Here is a 26,277-nt window from a genome sequence, read left to right on the forward strand (position 1 = left end):
CAGTCGAGTTTTCTGAGGCCTTCTGTTTCCGTGCTTCCCGGTGAGTACCATTGCTGGGACGTATCTAGACGGGTTTGGGTACACAAGTCCGGTCTGCACTGTTTTTAGACAGTGTATCTGTACTGTTTAGCAGTACATCCGTTATTTCAAGTTTTTGCACTGTTCTTAGCAGTGTATCTGTGCTGTTTAGCAGTACATCCGGTATAGGGGGTAGTCATATATGTCTCAAATGTCTTTTCATGTGATTAATGTCGTGGTGTGAGTGTGACTGTTTTTTTATGTGCATTATTGTGTTCCTGTATAACTAGCTGTATTCAGTATTAAGTAGCAAGGATTGAGCATTCAGTACTAAGCAAACAAGATGCCGTTTTTCAACAAGTTAAAGCAGATAGGAACTAGGAAAGGGATACTAGAGGAAGAAATTCCTATCCCCCCTAGGGACACTCCTGGAAATTTTATGTACCATAAGCATGGCATAGATGCCATATTATATCTAGATTTATGGGCCGATTATACTAAACATCTAGACGAAAGACACAGATGGCCCGTTACCGGAACATGGGATGCCGAGTGCATCATGAAGGTAGAGGAAGCACTATGGAAAAAGAAAGCCAGACAATCTCAGAAAGACGCCATAGAGTTTTGGCATAAGGAATCACATAAGCGTGCTGAAAAAGAACTACGTAGAGAAGACAGACTTAAAGAATCAGATAAAGCCCAAGAAAACGAATTAGTTACTGAAGGGATCCGAGTAAAATCAGAGCAAGTAGACCGTGCACGAAACAATCTCGTAAACGGTATGTATCTCGCGGCCGAGGGTTCGCCTGAGGCCATTTCAGAAATACCGAAAAATCTGCCGCCACCATTGGTTCCAACTAAAGTAACTCATAGGACCGACAAATTGTATGACAGTCAGGGATCCCACACTAGATGTAATCGATATTCAGACACATGCTACCCCAGATGAAATAAAGAAATGGACTGAACTAGGAGGGATCCAGACAGATCAAGGTTGGATGACGAAGGGAAAATCTACATGGTTTCTCCCTGATTCTATGGTTCAAGTCATGATCAATACAGCACATAGTCCAGCACATCTAGGAGAGAAAGCGATGTTAGACAGTTTACAAAATCTTTGGAGCAATAAACACTTACGAGCAGCAGCAAAACAGAAAGTGCGTACTTGCATGATCTGTTGTCAGTTCAATCCAGGTAAAAGCGTCCCTGTAGAGCAAGGTGGATTTCATCCTCCCGATCACCCTTTTGAAGTCCTCCAGATGGATTATATCCAGATGGACCGTTGTCGAGGATTCAAATATGTCCTCGTAATTGTTTGTGCACTTTCCCGTTGGACCGAAGCATATCCAGTCCCAGATTACACTGCTCCGACCACTGCCAGGCAGCTGGTTCGGGAATTCTTCCCACGGTACGGCATGCCTCGTGTCGTGTACTCAGATAATGGACAGCCATTCTCATCCGAATTAATGAAGCAAGTTTCCTTGCTGCTAGGATATCAATGGAAATTCCATTGTGTCCGACATCCCGAAGCCGCAGGCCTTGTAGAGAGGCATAACCAGACATTAAAGACCCGCCTTGGTAAAATATGTCAAGAGAAAGGGGTCGACTGGATAGTCGCCCTGCCAGTGGCACTGTTCTATATGAGAATGGTTGCCCACTCGAGATCAGGACTATCCCCGTACGAAGTGGTCTTTGGGAGACCACCGAATATGTGGGGGACGCCCATTCCTAAGAAAATTACTGATGTTGATTGCAATATGTTGACAGATTACCTTGCCTCCTTGATGTCTGCACTCCAATCATGTCGTTCACAGGTTGCCGCAGCCTTCCCTGACAACACTGATGTAAAGCCGCATGATGTCCGTCCTGGCGACCTGGTTTTAATTAGGAACTTTGACCGGAAAAGTCCGCTGGAGCCCCGCTGGAAAGCGCCGAAGACCGTCCTTCTTACTACGAGGACAGCAGTGAAGGTGGAGGGCAGAAAGGGGTGGATCCACACGAGCCATATCAAACTATGCAATGAACTGAAACCAGACCCAGGCTCGTCCACCCCTTCCAAAGACTGTATCGAGCCTAGTGACTTTAAAGTTTCCGAACGAGAGAAAACTCCCCAAGAGGAGTATCGATTAAAGCTCCGATCTAGCAAGTCAGACAGTTTAATTGTTTAAGTCCTCCCCTAGGTGAATCGGTTAAATAGTTTCTGACATGTATCCCCTAGATCGAGATAGAGAGAGAGAGAGAGACAATTCAAGAAACGTACATATTGCAAATCACTGCGTAGTCACTGTATAGTGACATTGTTAATCATGTTTTTTCTAAGTCTTCTGATTATTGTTGCAAGTATACTACTTCCTATCTATTGCCCTATTTTCAAGCGTGAACAATCTGCTTACAATGTTTCTGCTGAACATTCTTTTAGCGAGTTACCTCCACATGAACTTTCTTACAGACTTGCGCTGCGCAACAACACATTCATTAGTATGCTACATCATTCCCATCAGACTAATAATGCTACAAATTGCTGGATATGTGGCCGACTCCCTCCCTACCAGAATTACAAGGGAGCTCTGCCCCTCTTTCCGTACCCGTTCACTCACAATGGCTCCTGTGGTGCATGGTTTAAAATAATTAATTCCTTAGATCCTGATATTGCTGTTTTCGACGGGAGCTGGGTTTGGGGAAACTTGAACTTAGTCCTGCTCGACGTCTGTTACCCTGATAAGGAGGGACTCCCCACTAGAATAGGAACTGATCTAGAAAATGAAGTATATGGATTAAGTAACTACACAATTAACCTTATGATTCTTACTGTTGAATCCGAAGCTGCACCAGTTCTGCCCGCTATGTCAGTATTACCAGTCACTGGTGAATTATGTGTCAGAAAGAAAGGTTCAGTACACTTAGGTCATAGTAAATGTACTACTGTGGTCGAATTCAGTGATCATGGTAAATCGTCCTTTAAAGCTATCCGTCATTCCTATTTTGTTTGTGGTCATACTGCATACATACGCTTACCTCCAGATTGGGATGGTACCTGTTATATTGCATTCCTTCTGCCACCTGTTTTTCTAGCTCCTCCTGATTATCACAGAAATACAAATCTAGTAAAGAATAGACTCAGAAGAGATCTCCCGCTTGTCGACTACACAGAAACGGCATGGGAACAATACACCGATTTTAATAAAGGATTCTTTTTCTTTTTAGGCCCTGTCCAAAATAGTAAACTAATACGCAGATTAACTAGAACACTTGAAGCAGTAGTGAATGAAACTGCCTCCGCCCTAGGTAACCTAACCGAAGAGCAGTCCGCCATGCGGGTTGTTGTCCTTCAGAATCGTCTTGTTATTGACGTCATCTTGGCAGATAGAGGTGGAGCCTGTAAGGTCATCGGGTCAAGTTGCTGTGTTTTCATTCCAGAAAACGCGCCATCTGTATACAAAGCTATTACACGTCTTCATAAAATTGCTAATCTGATACATCAGAATCCAGGCACCTGGACTTGGTCCGGTTGGTTCTGGACAACGTTAACCGCTTGGGGATGGAAGATCCTATCCTTCCTAGGCATTGGCCTAGTCCTAGTATTCAGTTGCTGCCTGTGCTTACAGTGTGGGCCAGCGATTTGTGGACTGTGTGCCACATCATGCATTGAACATTCCAGTTTTCTTTCAAGACGTGAAAGAAAGAAAGAAGAGCAAATGATGTTACAAGAACAAACTGATCGATTCATGAGGATCGATATATCATGAAGGGTCCGTAGGGAACAAGGAGGGAATGAGGAAATATAAATTTTATGGTCAAGTTGTGTTCCCTAGCGTGTATCCCACCGTCTCCATGTACCAGCTTAAAGTGCATGTAACTTCCCTCCTGAGCCAGCTATGAAGACGCAAATACATTTGCGTCCAACGTTAACATGTCCTCTTTCAGACCCACCTTGAATGGGTTGAATAGTCCGTTCCTAAGTATGCTATGCCAACGTCTTTTTGTAGTGCACTTTACACGTTTTTCAGCTCTGGCAAAATAGGCCCTGAATTTCTGCCATCGAGCCTTTTTCTGGCTTCTGACTCTGAAAGCCTCAGCCCAGGCTGTCTCTGTACCCGTGAACTCTGACTTACTTCCAGCGCGGCCCACCGCGCTTAGCTCAGCCTGCTGCCTGCCAAGACTGACTACAACCTTCAAATTATCTGTTCCGCTCCTCGAAAAATACATTCCTGCCTACTAGTTTAACCCCTTCCATGCTGATGACGGCCCCCATCCGTCATGCATTACAGTGCTCGTGTGCTCATGACGGCTGGGGGCCGTCATAAAGCCATTGATTCTTTAATAAGCCTAGCACACGAGAAAAATCGGCCCAGCATGGAAGGGGTTAAGTAAACATTCCCCAGCTGCAGAGCCGAAGGGCCGGCCTGTCTCCGTGCAAGTAATTCATAGCCTCTGTTACCATGCTCCCATGGAAGGCCCATGCCCCCACGCTTCTCATGCAGACACTTAGGCGCTTATACACGCACTCACAGTCAGTATAGAATAGCTTCTGCCCCAGAGACCTTTTCCGTTCAGATAATATGGTTCCCAAACATCAGATATGATAGAAGTACAAGCTGATCTGACATGCCAGACTTCTGTCTCTTTCCGTCAGTGTAAATGTCAAGCCCCCTGCACCCTCCAGTTTCACGTCAATCACACGTCATGCAGCTGCGCGCGCATCCAAGCCTCCGATTTCTGCTGACATTGCAACATTTCTGTTTAGTGCCACCCCCATGTAACACCTACCTGTGACGTTTCTAGCGCACACCTCTAGTTCACGCCTAGTCCACGCCTTCTGATTACGTACTAGTAACACGTGGATGCTGTTATCTTGTCTTCTCTCAGCTGTTACGCCTCCTATATTGGTTTCTATGGTGTAAATTAAGTATATAAGCTATGTATTGTCAATAAAATATTGCTCTATCCCTTCCTGGACCCTTTGTGGTGCCAGGAACCTGATATCCAGTTCCGGAACGATTCCTTTTTAAGGAATAAAACCCCTAAGAACTCTAACACCACGGACTCTGTTTCTTTCTTTCCGATTGAGTTATTATTGATTAAGTACTTACCTGCATAGAAATTAAGACGGTAAATTAAATATTTACGACAACCAGAGTATCCAGAAAGGTTCTATTACCTTGTTCTATTACCTTTGCTTTGCCTATTCGCGATCTATTGGCTTTGCTATGTTTTTTTTTATAGTTATGTTGTATAGAATGGTGTGACCAGTCATTGTATAAAATGGTATGACTTGACATTATATAGTATGGTATGGTGTGCACTGTTATGGCATGGCTTGTTATTGTATCGAATGGTACGGTATGGCGTGTTTTGTACAGCAAGGTGGCCTGTTATTGTATGGTGCGGTATGTCCTGTCATTGTACAGTATGGCATGGACTGGCATTACACAGCATGGTATAGTATAACTTGTCATAGTATAGTATGGCATTGTATGAGAGGGATTGTTACTGTATTGGACAGTATGGTATGGCCTCGCCAGGTAACACAGCATAAATTATCGAGGCTCTCCCCTACCATTGGCAGTATTATCACTCGGGTTGCCTCCGGTTTGACTCACCAAAGCACCCGTTCCTTCATGTTCGTTTTTGTATGCGTTATATAACTTTTCTGACAAATAAGTTTGCTTGACTTCGTATCGTATGTAAGCATCTGCTTTCTGCGATATTCATAGACTGTGCCTCATTCACGGGGCTGGCTTATAACTTACCTCTGGCAGCAACACCACCCGGGTTGCCTCCTTTTCGAACCACCAGGGCACCCGTCTTTTGTTTGCACTTTGGAGCGTTGCTGTAACTGTTCTGGCAAGTCATTTAGCCAGACACCCTAGCGCATTTAAGTGACCGTTTTTTTGTTCACGGTTTATAGACTGCGCCTTATGCACGGGGTGGCCTACAACTTACACCATGTACCCCTCTTCCTCCACAGAGATCGCACATTCGCCTGACCTGTCATTTTTGCCGGCCATAGACTTCAACACTGGATTTGTGTACTCTTACGCCACAGGTATGACCAATGCAATCCACCATATACAGCCACTAGGTGTCATTCACAGTATTAAGATAATGAGCCGCCCTATTTTTCATACCACAGCTCCACTGCGACTCATCCGAAGTGACTCACCCCCTTGAATGTTTGTCGTCAGATTGCTAAGTGACTCCCCCCTCTTTTGAATTTCTGTCGCCTGATTATAGAGTAAGTCCAAGTCTTTTGACCCTACAAACGAATGCTGGTAACACTCACATTAAATTGATACTGATTTCTGACTGAATTACCATTATCCATCTTAAAGATTTGTTTGGTGTCATATGAAAGACTACGTCAAGTTGCTCTATGCATCACTGAAACAAGAATGATTTATCATTAAACAATGCTTGTCTTGCACCAAATGTCCGATCATAAGGATAAAACTGTAACGGTTCAAGCTGTTAAAATTGATTTATGTTGTGTCATAGTAACAATGGCCTTGGAAGGACTAGCCTTCATTGACTTAGATTTTTCGAACTAAATGGGAATGTAAATAGCATAGGTCACATCGATGTGTAGCACACGGTTTTCTGTCTAAATTTTTTTAAATATTGCATGTGTCCATGCTTTGATTTTTCTCAGTTGGCATAACAAGTAATGACAACATATTGTTCTTACTTAGGGGGCACTCATTGCAAAAACATTTCTGTCCTGATGATGGTCTTTTAGACACATGCAACCAAGACCGAAACGTCGACCTCTTCATCATCTCCAAAAGCAATTCACCTGCACCAAGAATTAACCATCGGACATTACTTGACCTGGTTATTGCGTATCAATTTAAGGAGCTGATGAACTGTTATGAACTGACCTGTTGATTTGCACATACATCTGTCCATAACATTTTTTGCTTTTATTGATCTGTTCGTTATATCCCCTTATATGTATATATTAATTTGTTGATTAATTCAATACAATATTTTTCAGATAAAATTATTCTTCCGTGCGCTTTTTCCCTTATTCCTCACTCATTATAAATTGTCTTTATCAAAAATAAGTCTTGCTGTTATCCTATGGGTACATTTGAGTTAGATCTTTGTTAATGAACTCACGAATTGATCACAAATCAATATATAAACCAAATCCCTTGTAGCCATCTTTTACCTCTATTGTTCACTGCCCAAGAATTAAAGGGTTTATTGGGTTACCCCTTTGCTTTCACGTGCCATAATTAAGGCGCATCAGTTCATCTCTGTCCCTAGTGACGCGGACGCCTAAATATCTCAATCCGTCCTCACTCCACTCCAAAGGGTAATCCAGTGGGAAGCGAGTTACCGCCGCCGTTATGGGAAAAATACAGGACTTACCCCAGTTAATTTGGATCCCGGAAAGCCTCCCAAACACTATGAACTCCCGGAGTATTGGGCTAAGATTATATTGTGGTTCACGAATATACAGAGTAATATCGTCCGCATACAAGGATATTAATATCTGCCTCATGTTGCACCGCAGTGCCTTATCCTTGTGGTGCTGCCGCAGTTTCGCCGCCAGCGGCTCAATTGCGAGCGCGAAAAGCAAGGGGGAGAGTGGACATCCCTGTTGGGTGCCCCTCGTGATCGGGAAGGCTCAGAAAATGCGACCATTGACAAGCACTTTAGCGACTGGGGAACAGTACAGTAGCAGTATCCAGGAGAGGAAGAGCGTCGGAAAGCCCAGTTGCAACATCACCCCAAAGATGTTATCCCATTCGATAGAATCAAAAGCCTTTGTGGCATCTAAGGATACCTAAGCCAAAGGCAAATCTGGGGAAACGTTGTTTAATACAGTAAAAAGGGTTCTTAGGTTATGGGAAGTTGCTCTCCCGGGCACAAAGCCAGACTGATCGGGGAGTATCAGAAGTTGTGTGGCTATGAGCTTGGCCAGAATTTTAACATCGCAATTGAGAAGTAACAGTGGTCTGTAAGAATCACACTGCCGAGGTGTCTTTCCCGGTTTTAATAGCAAGACTATGAGGGCTTCTCTCATTGAGGGGGGAGGCACCCAGTGCCCAAAGCATCCTCATAGACTTCCCTCAGAATGGGGGCCATCTGGTCAATATAGGTTTTGTAGAACTCTATAGGGATGCCATCCGTGCCAGTGGCCCTCCCAGACTGCATGTGCATGATTGCGTCCTGACCTCATCCAGCTCAAACGGGGCACATAAAAACTTTCTCTGCACGTCACTCAGCCATCCCAACGATACATCCCCTAGATACTGCTCCAAATCCAGCTTGTCTGCTCTGTGTGTGGTGTATAGCTGAGCGTAATGCGCAGTGAACGCGTTGAGTATGTTCGCAGTGTCCCTGTAAATGTAAATGTAAATGTATTTGAGCTTATATAGCGCACGGCTACCCACAGTGGGTTTCCCGGCGCTTGCTTAGGGAACCCGTCCTGGTATTCCCCTGTGAGATAACCCCGGCAGGGTATCCACAAGGTGAAAGCCAGGCATCCCGCCGCGAGGGGCCGTTGTGGAGATTAAGCAAGCTATTGCCCAGAGTCGCAGAGTGTGAACCCGTGAGCCGAGAAGGCACCGGAGCGAGAATTATCGAGTCCGTGGAATTTTTTAGCCCAAGACCCGCCGAGGCGGGGAATTGAACCCTGGTCCAGGGCCGATCTCAGCTTCCGGGTCTGCCACCTCTAACCACTGAGCCACACTTCTCCACACCTTCTGTACACCTCTCCTCCCACATCTTCAAGTTCTAGTACGTAGTTGGAATATAGTGGTTTCCGAATTGTGTCGGCTAGTGCTTTACCCGGCCTTTCTACCTCCCCATAACGCTGAGCTACCCAATATTTTCCCCTGAAGGGCGTCTCCCTCCGTGCCGAGTCTGTGTACTCTGTGAGTGTCTCCCTGAACTTAAGTTGTGTGGGGCCATCCGGATGTGTCGCCAGCTTCGTTTCTAATGTCTTGAGGTCTGTTTCCAATTTGCGCAACGTGTTCAATATGTCCTTAAGTACCCCAGCCCCTTTAGCTATGCAAAATCCCCTAAGTCTAACTTTGAAGGCTTCCCAAATGGTTTCGACACTGTCAACGGAATCCCTATTCCGCTCGAAGAAATTGCGCACTTCTTCCCTAAGCTCTTCCTGAAAAACTGAATCCAGTAGGATCGGGGCGTGCAGTCTCCAATTATTGCTTGGGGGTCTGTAATCTGCTGAGGTCAGCGTGAGCCTGACGGGTGCACGGTCTGAATACGTGCGGGCCAGATGCTGAACCTGGAAAATGGCGGGGACCAACCACGGAACACAAAGAAATAATCTAACCGCGCCCACGCCGCCGCCTGCGCTGTGTAGTGGGTTCCCTCCAGCTTATGGGGGTTAGCATGTCTCCAAGTGTCTATCAAGCTGTAGGTAATTATCGTACTTTGCAGAACCGCTCGAGCCTTGGTATAGTGATGAGGGGCGGGGTGAGACCTGTCGACGTCCGGGCTGCATGTGACATTAAAATCCCCCCAAATGATGTGGTCAGAGCCTATGTCAAAGATATTTGCCCACAACTCTGTGAAAAAAGCTGGATCATCCACATTGGGTCGGTAACAGCAAGCTAGTGTTGTTAAGTCGGAGCCCAGTCTGCCCCATGCCAAGCAATACCTTCTTTGCGTGTCCCAAGTAGCCCCAGCGAAGTGAAAAGGTGTGCATTGTTTTATAAGTATGGCCGTACCTCGTGCATATGAGGAATAGGAGGAAAATATTCTGTGTTCAGCCCACCTACTAACAAATGTGTTGGCTCCCTGGGGGCTTATGTGTGTCTCTTGTAGCATGGCAATGTGCACTTGATGCCTGTCCAAATAAGCTAATATGTGTCGCTTTTTGCGCGGGTCTCCTAACCCCCTAACATTCCATGTGAGGATGTTCAGTTTTTGGGGGCCTGTGTCAGCCATTGGTTAGTGCAGCTACCAGCAGTGAGACCCCCCCGTGGTAAAGGCAGGTCAGCTCAGAATCTTGTGCATATTGCGACTCTCTACGCAGTGCTTGCAGCTCTGTTCCTGCACTGCTCATTATCGGTGCTAGATCTAAATGAAAGCCATTCAGTGCCATGACGACCATGTGCAATTTCAAGCATTCCCCCCCTGGTCCCTCCCCACCCACTGAAGCAAGCCCAACTTGCCAGAATCAATCACCCACTCACCCATCCCGCCTCCCCCTAAAAAGAAAAAGAGGGGAGAGAAAATCCCAACTTCACACTGCATGCTCCATGCAACGAACAACAGTAGGGGAATGCCCATTGGGGGTGTCCATAGGTGGCCGCACAGGTTCACCCCCTTCCAGTGCCCATTGTGGATGGTGGGGGTCAAACTCTAAAGAACCGAGGTTGCCCAGCGCGTGCAGGGGATAGCTTAAAGCTCCCCGACAGCTGTACAAATGGCAGGATGAATGTCCTTAGTCAGACTGTGCAGCACTCTCAATCTTCGCAGTTCGTTACTCGGTGAAATAATACACAACATGCAACGTTTCATCAGTTACTGTGAGTCATTTTCTTCGACATCCATGGAAGAGGATTGTTGCGAAAACGGTAAAGAGCCGTTACTGCGAATAGTGCGTTTCAGGTATTTCAGAAATTCTTCCGCCTGTTGCGTTTTAGTGAAGAACCGCTGTTTGCCCTGATGTGTTATTCTGAGGCGCGCCGGGTACAGTAGCGCATAATCAATTTGGGCAGCCCGCAGTTTGTTCTTAATCTCCATGAACTTGCGCCTCTCCTCCTGGACTGTAGGTGTAAAGTCTGGGTATATGGAGAAAGTGTTGACATCGTAGGTCAGCTGCTGTTTATTGCAAGTCACGCGGAGCGCGACTTTGCGATCCCTATAATTTAAGAGTCTCGCTATAATTGGGAGTGGCGTATTTCCAGGAGCCGGGCGCGGTCCCAACGTGCGATGTGCGCGCTCTATTATAAACTGGTTGGAGAAGGCCTCCGCTTCCACCGAAGACAATAGTAGTTTCTCCACATATTCCTCCATTCTCCCTGTGTTGGTTGACTCCAGAATGCCTAGGATGCAAATGTTATTGCGTCGGCTTCTTGCCTCAAAGTTCTCATTCTTCGCGGCTACCATTTGCAGTAGTCTGTCCATACGGGCAGCTTGCGCAGTGACCAGGGCCGTCGCATCCTTAGTCTCCGAAATGCGCCTTTCCGTTATGCTGTCATCATGTCCTTCCAACTTGTGCGCAATGGTGTCCATGCGCGAGGACATCCTGTCTACCTTGTCCATGATGGTAGCAAATCCCTGCTGAACCTCCTGGGGGATACTCTGCACGTCTGTGTTTTGCGCGGCCGAGCTGCCCTGTGCCATCTCTCCTCCATCCAAAACGGGGTCCTCCTGCAGGTTACGAGTGCCACCCTTTGCTGCTTCAAAATTCAGCTTGAGCTGCCGGGTGTCCAGTTTCCCGATGATGCTCCGTGTGTGAGGCCCGCACTTCTGACCCCTAAAAGCTCAATCTTCGTCCTACCAGGGCCAAAGTAGTGGTCTGCGACCAGTGGTATGGACTCATCTTCGCAGGACCAGCAATCCAGAAGGTGTAACAGGGTTCCTGCAGTCCTCACTCTTTATCCACCAGCGCGCAGGCCGTGGGATAATCAAATAGGGTGGGCCGCTCCCCACAGCCTATACCCCTGGACCCATGGGGATTGAGGCCTGTTCGAGATGTCGGGTGCATGCCAATCGTAGAGAGGGGGGGGGGGGCAGCGGACCTCCGCACAGCGATGTCCCAACCCCCAGCACTTCCCCCCTCTATGCCCGGCCCGGGGGGTAGGCAGACTGCAGTAGGGATCCAAGGCGCCGCCAAGGATTTCAGGGTGTCAATTCACGTCTCTTCTCCACTCCCTATATGCTGTCAGCTTAGATCTGCAGGCCGACTCGGGGCTTCGCTTCGTCACCTCTCCCTCACCGGTCAGTTCCTCTCTGCGCTATAGCGGGAGCAAGAACGCTCCAAATCATGCAGTTTTTTCAGCGAGTCTGCTGTTATGTTAGTACTCCAGCTGGTTATTATTCTGAGCCGTCAGCAGTAGCTCTAAAGCAGGATAAATGTAGGATTTACACGCAGAGCTGCAGGAGGCTCACCTCAGTGCAGCCATCTTGCTTGTGCGCCACCTAGCGCCTTAATTTTTTACACTTTGTGGTTATTTTGTGCCACTTGTTTGGAGTTCAAAGGCAGATGTCATGTGTAACACAATGTATTATGACAAACTGCTGCTCCTTATTGAACATGGAGATTAGGGTTTACTTTTTCTTTCACCAATTGGAAAGTAAGAGAATTTTGTAATGTGAACCCAGTGACTATCTTGATGGGGAACAGTAAGTGTCAAATGTTTTTTAACCCACTATAATTCAAACAGTTGTAAATTAACATTACAAATATTTAATGCATCAGATGCAAAGAAAGTGTAACTTTGGCACATTGTTTTTTGTACTTCTGACATGATGGAAATAAAGATTTTCATACAATCAAAACAAACTAAGACACTTTTGTGTGCTCCTCCAATGATGAATATGCGCAAACAAACAATTTCCACACTTTATAGTTTGTGCACCATATACGTTAAGCAGTTAAACTGCACACCTGATGCAAATCTAGTGGTCATTAAAAGATGCCATTTCAATGCAAACTGTGCTCAATTAAAAAAAAATGATTTATAAAAGTTTTGTATAGCACGAACATGACCCAAGAGAGTATCAGAGCTCTTCACAAGAGGTCAAGAAAAGAAACAGTAAAACAGATAACAAAATCTAGAGAGAAACAGGATGGGAGGGAACCAAAATGAGGCAGGATGCAATCACAGAGCCCATGCCACCGGCTATATATAGGTATTCATACATGATCATAGATGCCCAATACTTAACATGGTTTTAGCAGATGTGCCCTAATGTGCCCAGCTAGTAGAGTACATGAGCCTTAGAGCAAACATTTGTTCATTAGGAGCACTTTGACTTTCTTTCTAAATGATACGGTTGAGGGGATCAGTCTGATTTCAGAGGGTGGAGAGTTCCAGATTCTCAAGGCAAAACCTGAGAAGACTCGCTTGTAAGTTTTCTTTATACAGAATTTCTAAGGTTTCAACAGTAAGGTACTAGAGCTTCTAGACTATCTACAGCCACCAGATAGCTCCATTTTTGTGCCAGGTACCTCAAGGTATTAAAGTAAAGGGCTTTTTGGTTCATGCAGGCAGTTTTTTACTCAATCCTCACAAGGGAGACAGTTTAGAGCCTGTGGATCAGGAGTCATGTGGAGAGCGTATCAGCAGAGTTACACAAGGCCCTTGGAGGAGCCAGCACAGACCTAGGTAGGCCGCAGAGCGTTGCACTTCCATAGTCTAACCTGGAATCACTAGAGTTTGAACAAATGATTTGAAGTCCTTGAGGAGGAGAAAGGGTTTTAATTTCCTTAGGATGATCATTTGGAAGTTGGCTCTATTAGTGGCCGTACTGATGTGCTCCTGATTGTTTAGGTTCTTGTCAAGGGTTATTCCTAGAGATCTCGTGGAATCTATAATGTGTTGAAGGCAGTTAAGAGCTGATAGTTGCTTCATCTTTCTCCGATATCAGAGTGGGACAATTATGAGGAATTCCGTTTTATGAGCGTTTAGTTTGAAGTGGTTGTGTCTCAGCCAGTTTTTTTAAAGTTTTTTTTTTAGAATTTTAGAAGATTTGTGTTTAAAGACATATCTTCAGGGGAAGAGATTTTCAGGGAGAGTTGGGTGTCATCAACATACATGTGATAGTGAATGTTGATTAAGTTCAGAATTTCAGTCAGTAGCTCCTAGAACAGGTTAAAGAGGGTGAGTTAGAGTGCTGAACTCAGTGGGACCGCTAGTGTGACAGATGAAGAATTGGAAAGGGACTGATTAACCTTGAATTGTTGTGATCTGTTGTCGAGGAAAGAGGTGAACCAATTCAGGACAGACCCAGATGGCAGTACCTAACCTTACAGAGCTTTAGTTGTATACTGAGACAATGTGCTGCAAAACACATCATTGGAAGCACACTACTCTTCCATAATCTTCCTGCTGAATGGGCATGTCTCATTTACCATACTTGTTCTTTGTGTAATGTTTTAATTTTTCACTGCCCTTATTACTTCAGTAACGTAACATTGATGGCAGCAACCCCACACTGAAAATTGTTCCCGCAGCAAGGGCTGTGATGGTTAGAAAACCATTCTTTGCAGTGATTTGCAGCTCTTTTACCTTGCCACCATGTGATAGAGGATTCTCACCGGGCGACCCTGTGAAGAGAGCCAACATCAAGTGACACACAGTGGCACCGTCATTGAGTTGGCAGGTTGGCTCCTGTTTTTCCATATCTCCCTGTGCTGCTTTGTTCCTTGCAGTACAAAAGGGGGTGGTGATGGACGGAGCATCTGAATCAATCAAACACTCACACCCAGTCAAAAGATCTGGGTTTAATCCAGCAAGCCTGGCTGAAGACGGATGGAATGCCATAAACCGGTCCTAGGAAGCTTGTTTCCGGGCCAGGGAAGGCATGGCTTGGCAGTTCGGGCTGGACTGTTCCCATGAGGCACAGGGTCAGACTGATTTGCATATGGCCATGTCTGAACTGGGGTGGCAGAGTGGGCTAAAGAACGGTGATGGATTAAACCCAGATCTGTTGACTGGGTATGAGTGTTTGATTGGTTCAGATGCTCCGTCCATCACCACCCCCTTTTGTACTGCTTTGTTCGCCATAAGTTGGCAGGGTATGCTCAGACGTGAGTCCCTTGCTCACTTTGCCACTGGATTCAAGCAAGCCTGGCTGAAGACGGAGGGAATGCCAGAAACCGGTCCTAGGAAGCTTGTTTCCGGTCCAGGAAAGGCATAGCTTGGCAGTTCGGGCTGGACTGTTCCCATGAGGCACAGGGTCAGACTGATTTGCATATGGCCATGTCTGAACTGGGGTGGCAGGGTGGGCTAAAGAACGGTGATGGATTAAACCCAGATCTGTTGACTGGGTGTGAGTGTTTGATTGGTTCAGATGCTCCGTCCATCACCACCCCCTTTTGTACCGCTTTGTTCGCCATAAGTTGGCAGGGTATGCTCAGACGTGAGTCCCTTGCTCACTTTGCCACTGGATTCAAGCAAGCCTGGCTGAAGACGGCTAGAATGCCAGAAACCGGTCCTAGGAAGCTGTTTCCGGTCCAGGGAAGGCATGGCTTGGCAGTTTGTGCTGGGCTGTTCCCATGAGGCACAGGGTCAGACTGATTTGCATATGGCCATGTCTGCACTGGGGTGGCAGGGTGGGCTAAAGAACGGTGATGGATTAAACCCAGATCTGTTGACTGGGTGTGAGTGTTTGATTGGTTCAGATGCTCCGTCCATCACCACCCCCTTTTGTACCGCTTTGTTCGCCATAAGTAGGCAGGGTATGCTCAGACGCGAGTCCCTTGCTCACTTTGCCACTGGATTCAAGCAAGCCTGGCTGAAGACGGCTGGAATGCCAGAAACCGGTCCTAGGAAGCTTGTTTCCGGTCCAGGGAAGGCATGGCTTGGCAGTTCAGGCTGGACTGTTCCCATGAGGCGCAGGTTCAGACTGATTTGCATATGGCCATGTCTGAACTGGGGTGGCAGAGTGGGCTAAAGAACGGTGATGGATTAAACCCAGATCTGTTGACTGGGTGTGAGTGTTTGATTGGTTCAGATGCTCCGTCCATCACCACCCCCTTTTATACTGCTTTGTTCGCCATAAGTTGGCAGGGTATGCTCAGACATGAGTCCCTTGCTCACTTTGCCACTGGATTCAAGCAAGCCTGGCTGAAGACGACTGGAATGCCAGAAACCGGTCCTAGGAAGCTTGTTTCCGGTCCAGGGAAGGCATGGCTTAGCAGTTCAGGCTAGACTGTTCCCATGAGGCACAGGGTCAGACTGATTTGCATATGGCCATGTCTGACCTGGGGTGGCAGAGTGGGCTAAAGAACGGTGATGGATTAAACCCAGATCTGTTGACTGGGTGTGAGTGTTTGATTGGTTCAGATGCTCCGTCCATCACCACCCCCTTTTGTACCACTTTGTTCACCATAAGTTGGCAGGGTATGCTCAGACATGAGTCCCTTGCTCACTTTGCCACTGGATTCAAGCAAGCCTGGCTGAAGACGGCTGGAATGCCAGAAACCGGTCCTAGGAAGCTTGTTTCCGGTCCAGGGAAGGCATGGCTTGGCAGTTCGGGCTGGACTGTTCCCATGAGGCACAGGGTCAGACTGATTTGCATATGGCCATGTCTGAACTGGGGTGGCAGAGTGGGCTAAAGAACGGTGATGGATTAAACCCAGATCTGTTGACTGGGTGTGAGTGTTTGATTGGTTCAGATGCTCCGTCCATCACCACCCCCTTTTGTACCGCTTTGTTCGCCATAAGTTGGCAGGGTATGCTCAGACGTGAGTCCCTTGCTCACTTTGCCACTGGATTCAAGCAAGCCTGGCTGAAGACGGCTGGAATGCCAGAAACGGGTCCTAGGAAACTTGTTTCCAGTCCAGGGAAGGCATGGCTTGGCAGTTCGGGCTGGACTGTTCCCATGAGGCACAGGGTCAGACTGATTTGCATATGGCCATGTCTGAACTGGGGTGGCAGAGTGGGCTAAAGAACGGTGAAGGATTAAACCCAGATCTGTTGACTGGGTGTGAGTGTTTGATTGGTTCAGATGCTCCGTCCATCCCCACCCCCCTTTTGTATCACTTTGTTCCTTGCAGGCACTTTTTTCTCACACTATCTGATGTAGGAAAGACTTGTGACAACAGGTTAAGCTAAAATAAACAATCACTGGAACAGCCAATAGGTCTCTGCTATGCAAGAGCTTTTGGCTTTGCCAATGTGTCTTAGCCATGTTGTACTCCAGTGTGGCTACTGTTTTGCATGACTAAAAGTCAGTGGCGTATTGGACATTGCAGTGAAGTTTCTAAAGTGGAGTGTTTTATGGAGTGGTGTGGAGAGTCGTGGAGTGGAGTAGAGTTGAGTGGTGAGGAGTGGAATGAAGTGAAGTGGCATAGTGGAGTTGTGTAGAGTGCAGCAGATTGGCATAGAATTGAGTGGTGCAGAGTAGAGTGCATTGAAACAGAGTAGAGTGACGTCGAGTTCAGTAGTGGAGAGTGCAGTGTCGTAGATTGCACTATGGTTCTGTACAATGTCCTAGAGTGGATTGGCATAGAGTTCAGTGGCGAAGTGGCGAAGAGTGCAGTGGTGCATGGTAGAGTGGGGCAGAGTGCATTGGCATAGAGTAGAGAGGCGCAGAATAAAGTACAGAGGTGTACAGCAAAGTGGTGTAGAGTGCAGTGTTGCACAGTAGATTGCGTGGCGAGGAGTGTAGTGGCATAGAGTGCATTGACATAGAGTAGAGCAGAACCTACTAACTTCCATGCTTTAGGGATTTTCACCAGCTCTTCTGTAATCTTTCCCTATACTGAGAAAGGTTTGAAATCTACTACTGGCAAGGCAGGAGTAAAATTTCTAACAAGGTTGGGAAAAAAGTGGAATAAAGGAAAGTTAACTTGTAAACGCTAAAAAGATTTTCGCATGAGCAAATCTTCAAATGCATATTTGCTTGTGCTAAAATGCAGTTTGCAAATATTTTCTAGGAGTATGATTCCTTAGCCAATTTCTGTAAATTATTGTGAATTCACTGAAGCCATAAATCAGCACTTTTGCAAGGACATATACCATGGGTGCACTTTTGTGTCTTAATTTAAGAATTGGGTGTCTAATTAGGTCTTGAGATAACCAAGACCTTTTGGTTCTTCTAAAATTCTCTCTCTCTCTCTATCTCTAGGCTGGCCTCACTGTGAGTGACAACATTCTGTTCTTTCACAAGGAGCACATTGGCACACAAAGTAGTTTTGTTCAGTGCCAGGTACTAAGGGGGCAATGCGTGCTTTTTGAGACCAAAAAACATTATTGCTTTTAGCCAATGTTTGTTATGTAGTGAGGGCCTGGCAGCTCCCACAACAAATACGTTTTACGAAAAGAATTGAAAACAAGACATGTATTGACAAACCAAAAGGCTGACCATCAATGTCAGACCTATTAGCTTTGACAATGATTGTTTATTTTCATGTTTCTCATAACCTTCTTGAAACTGGTTGCACTGTTCTGAATATTTTTAGGAATATTAGCATGCAGCAACATATTTTACTAGATGACGCTTCAAAGAAATTGTACTTACATTTCCAAAGTAGTGTAGCAGAACGTTTTATTTCCTAGTTGAATTTTTTAGAACATTTTATTTTGAAAGCAAAAACTCATAAATCTTGCTTTCAAGCTTCTGCAAATATTTGCCTCTAATCAGAAAGCAGAACGTTACCTTGAAGGAAACGGATCTTGCCATTGTGCCAGCTTGTAGTGGGGTTACTGTGAATTTCAAGAAGTAGAAGAGATGGAGCAATTGTTTACAGTGTTGGGAAATGTTTAACTTCCGTGTGGTTACCACGAAAGGTACGTGGCAGAATGTTAACTTGATGGGATTGATGAAATGTTGGTATATAGTTTAGGATATTTTTAAGTTCGAAATGCTTGAGGGGAATTGGTGCCTACTTTCTAATGAACTGTTTGTTTTAATATTTATTATCCTCAATACGAGTGAATTTTGGATTTTAGGTGTTAATATATGTGGTGATTAATATATACTATTATTTTAAATGCTATTTGTTTATCTGTTTTGAAGGATAACTGCCCCGAAATAAACATTCTTCAATACTACTATTCCTATGCGTCGTTCCAGAGGAGGATACCCAGATATAAAGCGAATATTGTTTTTGAAGGTCTTATGGGTTGAGACCGATGCAATTTTCCCACTTTGTTTAGGGATGCACCGAGAGATCTACCTTATTGGTCCTGTTTGCTTACAAAATGTGTCATTTTCAATTGTCCAAAATATATCTCCACATATAATGCAAGTTACAACAAAAAATGAAGTCCCGCCCTCCAAAGTAATTCTGACTCTGGTTTTGAAGATGCCTCTCCCCCAGTGTAATCCTCTCTGCCCGAGTTTGAGTCTAGTTGCCCCCTTGGTATCAGGTTACATACAGCCTCCCCAAAATAATTCTCCGATGTAGAGTGCCGGGAAGAAGCCCCTAAAATGAGTGTCTTGGCCTTGCCTGCCACTCTGTTGCTTCTAGTGCTTGGTTAGTCGCCGCAGTGGCCTGGTGGGTCAGTGTGGCAGTATGCTCTCTTCACAGAAACGATAAACCAGGATAAAGATGTTGGCTACTTATGTAAAGCTCAGTCTAAATTATTATTATTTTTTAAAATATTTTTATTGAAATTTTTTCACATATACACAATATGACACAAAACATGTAAATTTCGCAGACTTTGTTGTTACAAGGCCCCCAACCTTTGGTATTAGGCTGATGGGAAATTAATACTTTGCTACACATTACACATTACATCGCTTCCTTGCTTCTATGGCTTACAACATATAACACTAAACATATGGTGTGCGGTGGTTATTCTAGGTTTAGGCAGTGCGACACTTAACACATAACATGGAACGCATAGGTGCTGGTATAGGATCTGGAGGTGACATTCAGCTTGTTGAGGGTGGCTGGGTTTGGTAACTGCCTCACCCTCTTTCTTTGCAACTACTCTGATATGTTTTAGCCGCTCTTTCTGTAGTTCCCTTGTGAATTCCGGATTTTTTTTTACTACTCTTTTGTGGTTCATGGGGGTTCGTAGTGGCCTAGGATTTTGTCGAGGGATGACCACATCCCTCTGATGGGGTTCTTCCAGGGCGAGTTTCTTAGTGCTGTCATGTCAGCTCCCCTCCGGTAGGTCACCCAGTTCAGCCACCCCTTAAATGTGGCTTTGGCTGTGTCCTTCCAATTGGAGAGTACCGTTTAGGTTGCTACCGTTAATAAAAAGTCTAAGAGGTATCTATTTGTTGAATGTTTACGTTCGCCGTTATGAGAGCCGTGGTGAGTGTGGCAAACTCATTTTTCAGTGTGCAGCCTAGTGTCTCGTTTATGAATGCCAGTACTCTTTTCCACATTTTTTTAACTTTAACAAACTGGAAGATAAGATGTGCCAAATCACCTTTCTCCATATTGCAGTTCCAGCGTGCTGGAGTCCAGTATGTCTTGTGCAATAGCCAGAATTGTATCTGCGCTAAGGTCAGCGATATCATATTTTTCGACGATGAGGCCCAGACGGTATGCATCTGCTGCTCGGTGAGTGTGGTGCCAAGTTGCGATTCCCAGTACTTGCTAGTTTTGTTGTTCAGTCTTCCAGTTGGGCCGGGATCGAGAATCCTAGCCTTTTCCAGGGTCTATGTCTAGGAGTTTTATCTTGGGGTTACACCATAGCGATTCCCAGTTTGAGTTTTTAATACTATGTTCGAGTTTCTGGTCTACCTTGAGTAGTGCATTTCTAGTGTTTTTAAGTATGGGACTGTCCAATTGCGCTTGCTTGTTTGCGGTGAGGAGAGTTATTGGGTCCGTATTGTTTAGTATGGCCGTCTCAAGGTTGAGCTTGTCGGCGTGTATGCCTGGTTCGGGAGGATCCAGTACATACCCTGTCTGGCTATAAAAGCTGTCTGGAATGTCCTGAAGTCCGCCATGTTTATACCTCCTAGTCTCTTAGCTAGTTTTAGTTTTTGCAGGCTTAATCTAGGTTTCTTGTCTCACCATAGGAACATGTTTATCATTTGTTCTATCTTGCTGTGGAACTCGTCCGATAGTGTAAGTGGTAGCATGCTGGCCAGGTAGTTAATCACTGGAGTGACCATCATTTTTACAGTGTCTATTCTTCCCCACCATGTGATAAATTTGAGAGACCAGGTTTCTAGTAGTTTCTCGTTGTGTTCGAGAGTGGATTTTAGGCTGTTCCCGAATTGGATCCCCTGGTATTTGACGAACCCGCGTTGCCAGGCTAGTCCTGAGTCTCCTATTACCTCTCTGTATGTGTGTACGTTGAGCGGCATGCATTCAGACTTTTCCCTGTTCAGTTTGTAGCCGGAGTGGGCCGGGTGTCGCGCTATGGTGTCCATAAGGGCAGTAATAGAAGTTTCTGGGTCTTCTGTAACTATGAGTATGTCGTCTGCATACGCTGCAATTTTCGCTGTCACTTCATTGATTGTAATTCCTACTATCCTCCTGTTGGTTATTACACCTTTAATCAGGGGCTCGAGTGCCAGGAGGAACAGGGCGGGTGATAGGGGGCAACTTTGCCTTGTCCTCGATTGAGATTGAATTGATGTGAGGTCGTACCATTATAGCTATCTGTGCTTTGGGTGATTTATACATTGCCATTACTTTCCTAATGTAACTTTCTCCTAGGTTGTATGTTTGCATGGCCTGTTCTAGGAAGTTCCAGAACACCCTGTCAAAGGCTTTCTCAGCATCTAGTGTGATTGCTACCGCTGGATTGTTCGATTTGGGAGATTGATCTAGAACGTGGCAGAGGAGTCTTGTGTTATCATGGGACATACATGATTTCTGAAAGCCTACTTGTGTGTTGTTACTCAGCTGAGGTAGAACGTTGTTCAGTCTTGTGGCTAGGATTTTGGCATAAATCTTGCAGTCTGTGTTGATAAGTGATATAGGTCTGTAATTTTGGGGGCGCTGCGTGTCCTTGCCTTCCTTCGGTATGACTATTATATTTGCTTCCATCATGGATTGTGTTATCGTCCCCTCTTTCTCGCAGTGGTTAAAGACTTTTTTCATTGTTGGCAGTAGGTGAGTTTGGAAAGTTTTATAGAAGGATGCCTTGTATCTGTCTGGCCCCGGGGCTTTGTTGTCCTTAAGGGACTTGACCGCCATTTCTATCACCTCGTGTTTATTTCTTGACCTAGTGATCGAGCCTTCTTGCTTGAAATCTTGGGTAGGTTTAGTTTTCTTAGGTAGGCTTCGCATCCTTCCTGGTCTAGGGACTCATCTCTTTTGTAGAGGCCTTGATAGAAGTCCTTGAATGTGCGCAGTATGTCCTTGTGTTGTGTGTGTGTGTTGTTGTTTGAGCCTGTAATGGAGGAGATGGTGTGTTGTCTCTGTTTGTGTTTAAGATATGAAGCTAGGATTTTCCCAGCCTTGTTTAATATTGATTTGCTTGTATTATTCTATCCCACAGACCTGCCCTTTCACTCAGGATTTTGTTGTATTCATACTTTTTACTTGTGAGTTCATTTAGTGCGTTGGTGTTCTTGGTGTTGCTAATGTGTGTCGCTTCTAGGCGGTTAATGTCTTCTTCTAGTTGCTCTAGATGTGCCTTTGCTTCCTTGTCTCTCCTGGATTTGATCTCTATAAGTTTCCCTCTAATTGTCGCTTTGAGTGCGTCCTATAGGGTTTTGGGGTCTTTGTCTGGTGTATCATTGTCTATAATGTAGTCCTTGATGGCTAGCTCTATATTATTTTTATCTTCTTGTCTTGTTGTGACTACATTGTTGAACCGCCATCTGCGGGTGGGTTTTTCATTGTGTCCCCCTTCGAGCTGTAGGCTGATGCATGAGTGGTCTGATATTGTTCTTGCCGCTATATCAGTGTGCTCCATTAGGTGTGTGTGTGTGAGCCTGAGATGAGAATGTAGTCTATTCTACTGTATGAGTTGTGTGGTGCTGAGTAGAAAGTATAATCTCTGGTGACGGGGTGTTGGAGTCTCCATGGGTCTTTCAGGTTGAATCTGTTGCAAATGTTCTTTAGGGTGGTGTGTGAAGCTGGTGGCATGGCGTAAGCCAGTGACTGTCTGTCCAGGGTGTAGTCTAATGCTAGGTTGAAGTCTCCTGCCATGATTATCATATCATTTGGAGAGTTTATTTCCAGTATCTGTGAGGTCCCCTCCCAGTATGCTGTGTCGTCCGTGTTCGGGCGTATATGTTAGCTACCATTATCGTCTCGTCCCCCCTCCTCAAGTGTGTTATTAGCAGTCTCCCTTCCTCGTCATGTTGTTGGTTTACAATGGTTAGCTTTGAGTTTCTGTTTACCAGTGTGATAACTCCTCGCTTCTTACCTATTGCTGGGGAGCATGCTACTTCTCCTATCCATCTTGCCCTAAGTTTGGTCGAGTCCACAGAGGAGAGTTTGGTTTCCTGTAGTAATATGATATCCCCTTTGGTCTTCCCTAGGTATTCTAGTACTTTCCTTCTCTTGACGGTATTTAGACCCTTTACGTTTAGGGAAACTATCTTCTGGTCTGCTGATAGGGGTGTACTGTTGATCAGCTTGGTGGCTGTAATGTTAACGTGTGTCATGGCTTACGGTGTGTAGGCCTCGCCTTCCTTCTCTCCACCTACCATCGTGTGTTTCACTTGTTTTAGACTGTGGGATAGGATGGTAGTAGAGCTTCAAGGACTCTTGGGGGCTGGTGGAGCGTGTCAGAGTAGTTGATCTATCTAACCCTATTGCACCAACCGGACTAAACAAAGACATCACATGGACATTGACGTGGCCTAAATCATACAGACATACACTACTAACAAGAAAGACTCCCCTCACTGATCCCCCTCCCTTCCCTCCCCCCTGCACTAGGCCCTCATACTGTAGGCATGCGACGGCAAGATCCCCCCAACCCGCCCTCCTCCCTGGGACGTATATACTATTTTGCTATAATAGTGAGGTTTTATCATTTGGCTATGCATATAGACTTTGCATCTAGAGTTAAGTACTTGATTGACTACTTAGTGGGTTGTCCCCCTTGCGCACTTTGGCATATTTAGAAAGGATATACGTATATAAGGAAGTTCTTTTTAGTCTCTCTTGGTTCTGCTTCATATCGTTCTCCGCCGTGTTTAGATGGGTCTCATTCCATCATGCCTCCGTTACACTGTTCTCTGTATCCCTCTGTTAGAGACTTTGGCCGGCCTGTCTCCTGAGGTGGGTGTTTTTGTCCGCGTGTATCTGTACAGTTCATGAAGCCTTACTGTGCTCTTTCTCTTAGGTCTCTGGTTGGTCCCCCGTGTGAGGACGCACGGGGTCGCATGAGGTAGATTCGGTCTATTTTACTGAGTTCGTTCTATTATTTCTCTGTGTGGATCTCCTTGAGTTGGGACGCACATGGTGCATGAGGTAGCTTTGGTCTGTCTGAGGTAGAATATGGTCTGGTATAGTGTACTTTATTGATTCAGGTTGCTTCGATGGGGATGTGGCCGTTACTCCACTCGTAGTTCTGGTGAAACCCTTCTTTTGCTTGACTGTGAGTTCATTGTTTCCATTTCCTGTTGTGTTGGACCGCTTAGGTATCTGGCTAGATCTCCAGGTTTTTCGAAGAAGTGTGTTTTTCTTTGTCTGTGGTTTTGAACCTTGTGGGCCCCACGAAGGAGAAAAGGATGCCCTCCTTCCTCAGTTTATCTTGTTCAGGAAGCCTTTCCTTGTGTCCACCGTAGGTTTTGAGTAGTCCTGTGTGAGCACTATCTTGTGTCCATTCCAGATTGTGGCTTTTTCTTGCTACTCCGAAGATGGCTTCTGTGTGGTGTGATCTTAAGAGGCTTGCATATTATTGGTCTCGGTCCTGCTCTGTTAGTAGTGTTGAAGGCCGGTACCCTGTAAGCCTTATCCAATTCAAACGGGTTCTCGAACTTGAGATTCGTGAGCTTCGGGATTAGGCCCTGGATCAGTGTCATGCATGAGCCTACTTTGTCTTCCTCTCCCTCTGGAATTCCTAAAATCCTTATATTGCCTTTCCTGTTGCGATCGTCTAGCTCTGCAGTGTGCTTTAGGAGTTTTTCAGTGGTCCTTGTTAGTGTCATGACAGTTTGGTTTGTGCGGATGTCCCCATCTTCTATATTGCTGACCCTTTATTCCACTACGCTCAATCTGCTGTTTGCTGCATGTATGTCAGTTCTAACGGTTGCCAATTCGAGTTGAATTGCATCCGTGGTTTGCTTGGTCGATCTGGCCAGATCGTGGACTTCCGCTAGCTTTTTGAGTATCATGTCCAGAGTGCTATTGATGTCTGGTTTGTGTTTGATTGGCGATTCAGCGAGTATCTCCGGTTTGGTTTTCTTCGGGTGCTTCACAATCTTCCCCTCATTGCCCGCCATTATTACCAGCCCGCGTTTCTGTAGGATGAGCTTGAATCTTCTGCTACTGTTTTGGGCTCTGGGCTGACAGCCGATCTGTTGTGGTTGCTGTGAGCTTAGGAGATCTGGCTTGGTTTTGGGTGTTTGCTTCACAGGGCTTTCTTTGTGCTTTGGTAACCTCCGTTTGGTTACTGCTGTGGCCCCCGTTGCAGTTTTGGGTACCTAGTTAGTAATTCTTATCTCTGCCACCTTTGCACCCCCCCCCCTTTTTTTTTTGATTTAGAAATCGGGTAGCGATCGCGTGTCTTGGGTTTCTTGTTTCATTATCTGTGTTATGGGCTCGGTTTTTGTGGTTTGCGCCTCTGCCGCTGTGAGGTACCCGGTGTTGATCTCGTGCTCTGCGTGCTCACTTTTAACCTGTCCCATCTCAGCTCTATATTGGTTCTCCTGTGTCCGGCTAAACGACCTGTGTTGGCAGCCGGTGCTTGGAATGGGTTATTTTGCAGGCTGATCCTTATAGTCCTTTAATTTTACTTCCGGTTGTGGCTTTGCTCCATTGGCTGCTTCTGCCCCCGCTCACACATATGTGTGCCTCGCCTCTGTGTTCTCTGTTTGGGTGGGTTACCGTTTTGTTTTCTTGCAGCTCTGATGGCTATGCTGGCCGTTCCGGTGGCTATGCTGGCCGTTTGCGCTCTCAGCTTCCTTCCCCTGCCGTCGAATAATCGGACGCTCAGGCTCGCCTTCCTTGTTGTCCCTTTCCTCTCCCTCTAGACGTTAATTTATTGCTCTTATTGTTATATTCCTCTGCTGTACTGCTGTCTCCGCCGTTCCGCTCCTATATGCCTCCTCTTTGCGTCCCCGCGCAGATGGGTCATATTTTTGTAGAGATAATGGCGGCCCCCGTTGGCGGTGTTGGTCTGTTCTTGACTCACTGTCTTTCTTTTGATGCCGCCGGTGCCACGACTGGGTCTCGCTGGTTCGTCGGATTAGTCGTCGCAGATCCGTGACGCTTCTTTTGCCGTCTTTCGCCCCTGATCGGCCACTGTTCTGTAGAGTATGGTAGCTCTCACAGTGTACCCCGTTTTGTTATCGGCTGCTGGCTCTCTAACGCATGACCAGTCTGTGTTATTCACTCGCCACCTAAGATGGTGGCGCCCTTGTGGTTTCGGTTTCTCCCTTCCCGGTGCAGTCAATTTGGTCAAGGCTGCTCCACTGGAGATAGTATGCGGGGGTGGGGTACACCAGGGGTCGCTGTCGTTTCTAGTGCCTCTTGTGTTAGTCGATGTCAGATGTGTGGGGGGT

The 26,277-nt window shown here is 45.9% G+C and overlaps 1 protein-coding gene across 1 annotated transcript in view; it reads right to left on the minus strand.

Moving 5' to 3' along the window:
* GRAP2 (GRB2 related adaptor protein 2) overlaps nt 1-26,277 on the minus strand; it is a 537,997-nt gene that overhangs the window by 103,619 nt on the left and 408,101 nt on the right. The window lies entirely within an intron of this gene.

This window comes from Lissotriton vulgaris, chromosome 1_1, assembly GCF_964263255.1.
Source record: "Lissotriton vulgaris chromosome 1_1, aLisVul1.2, whole genome shotgun sequence".
NCBI classification, from domain to species: Eukaryota; Metazoa; Chordata; class Amphibia; order Caudata; family Salamandridae; genus Lissotriton; species Lissotriton vulgaris.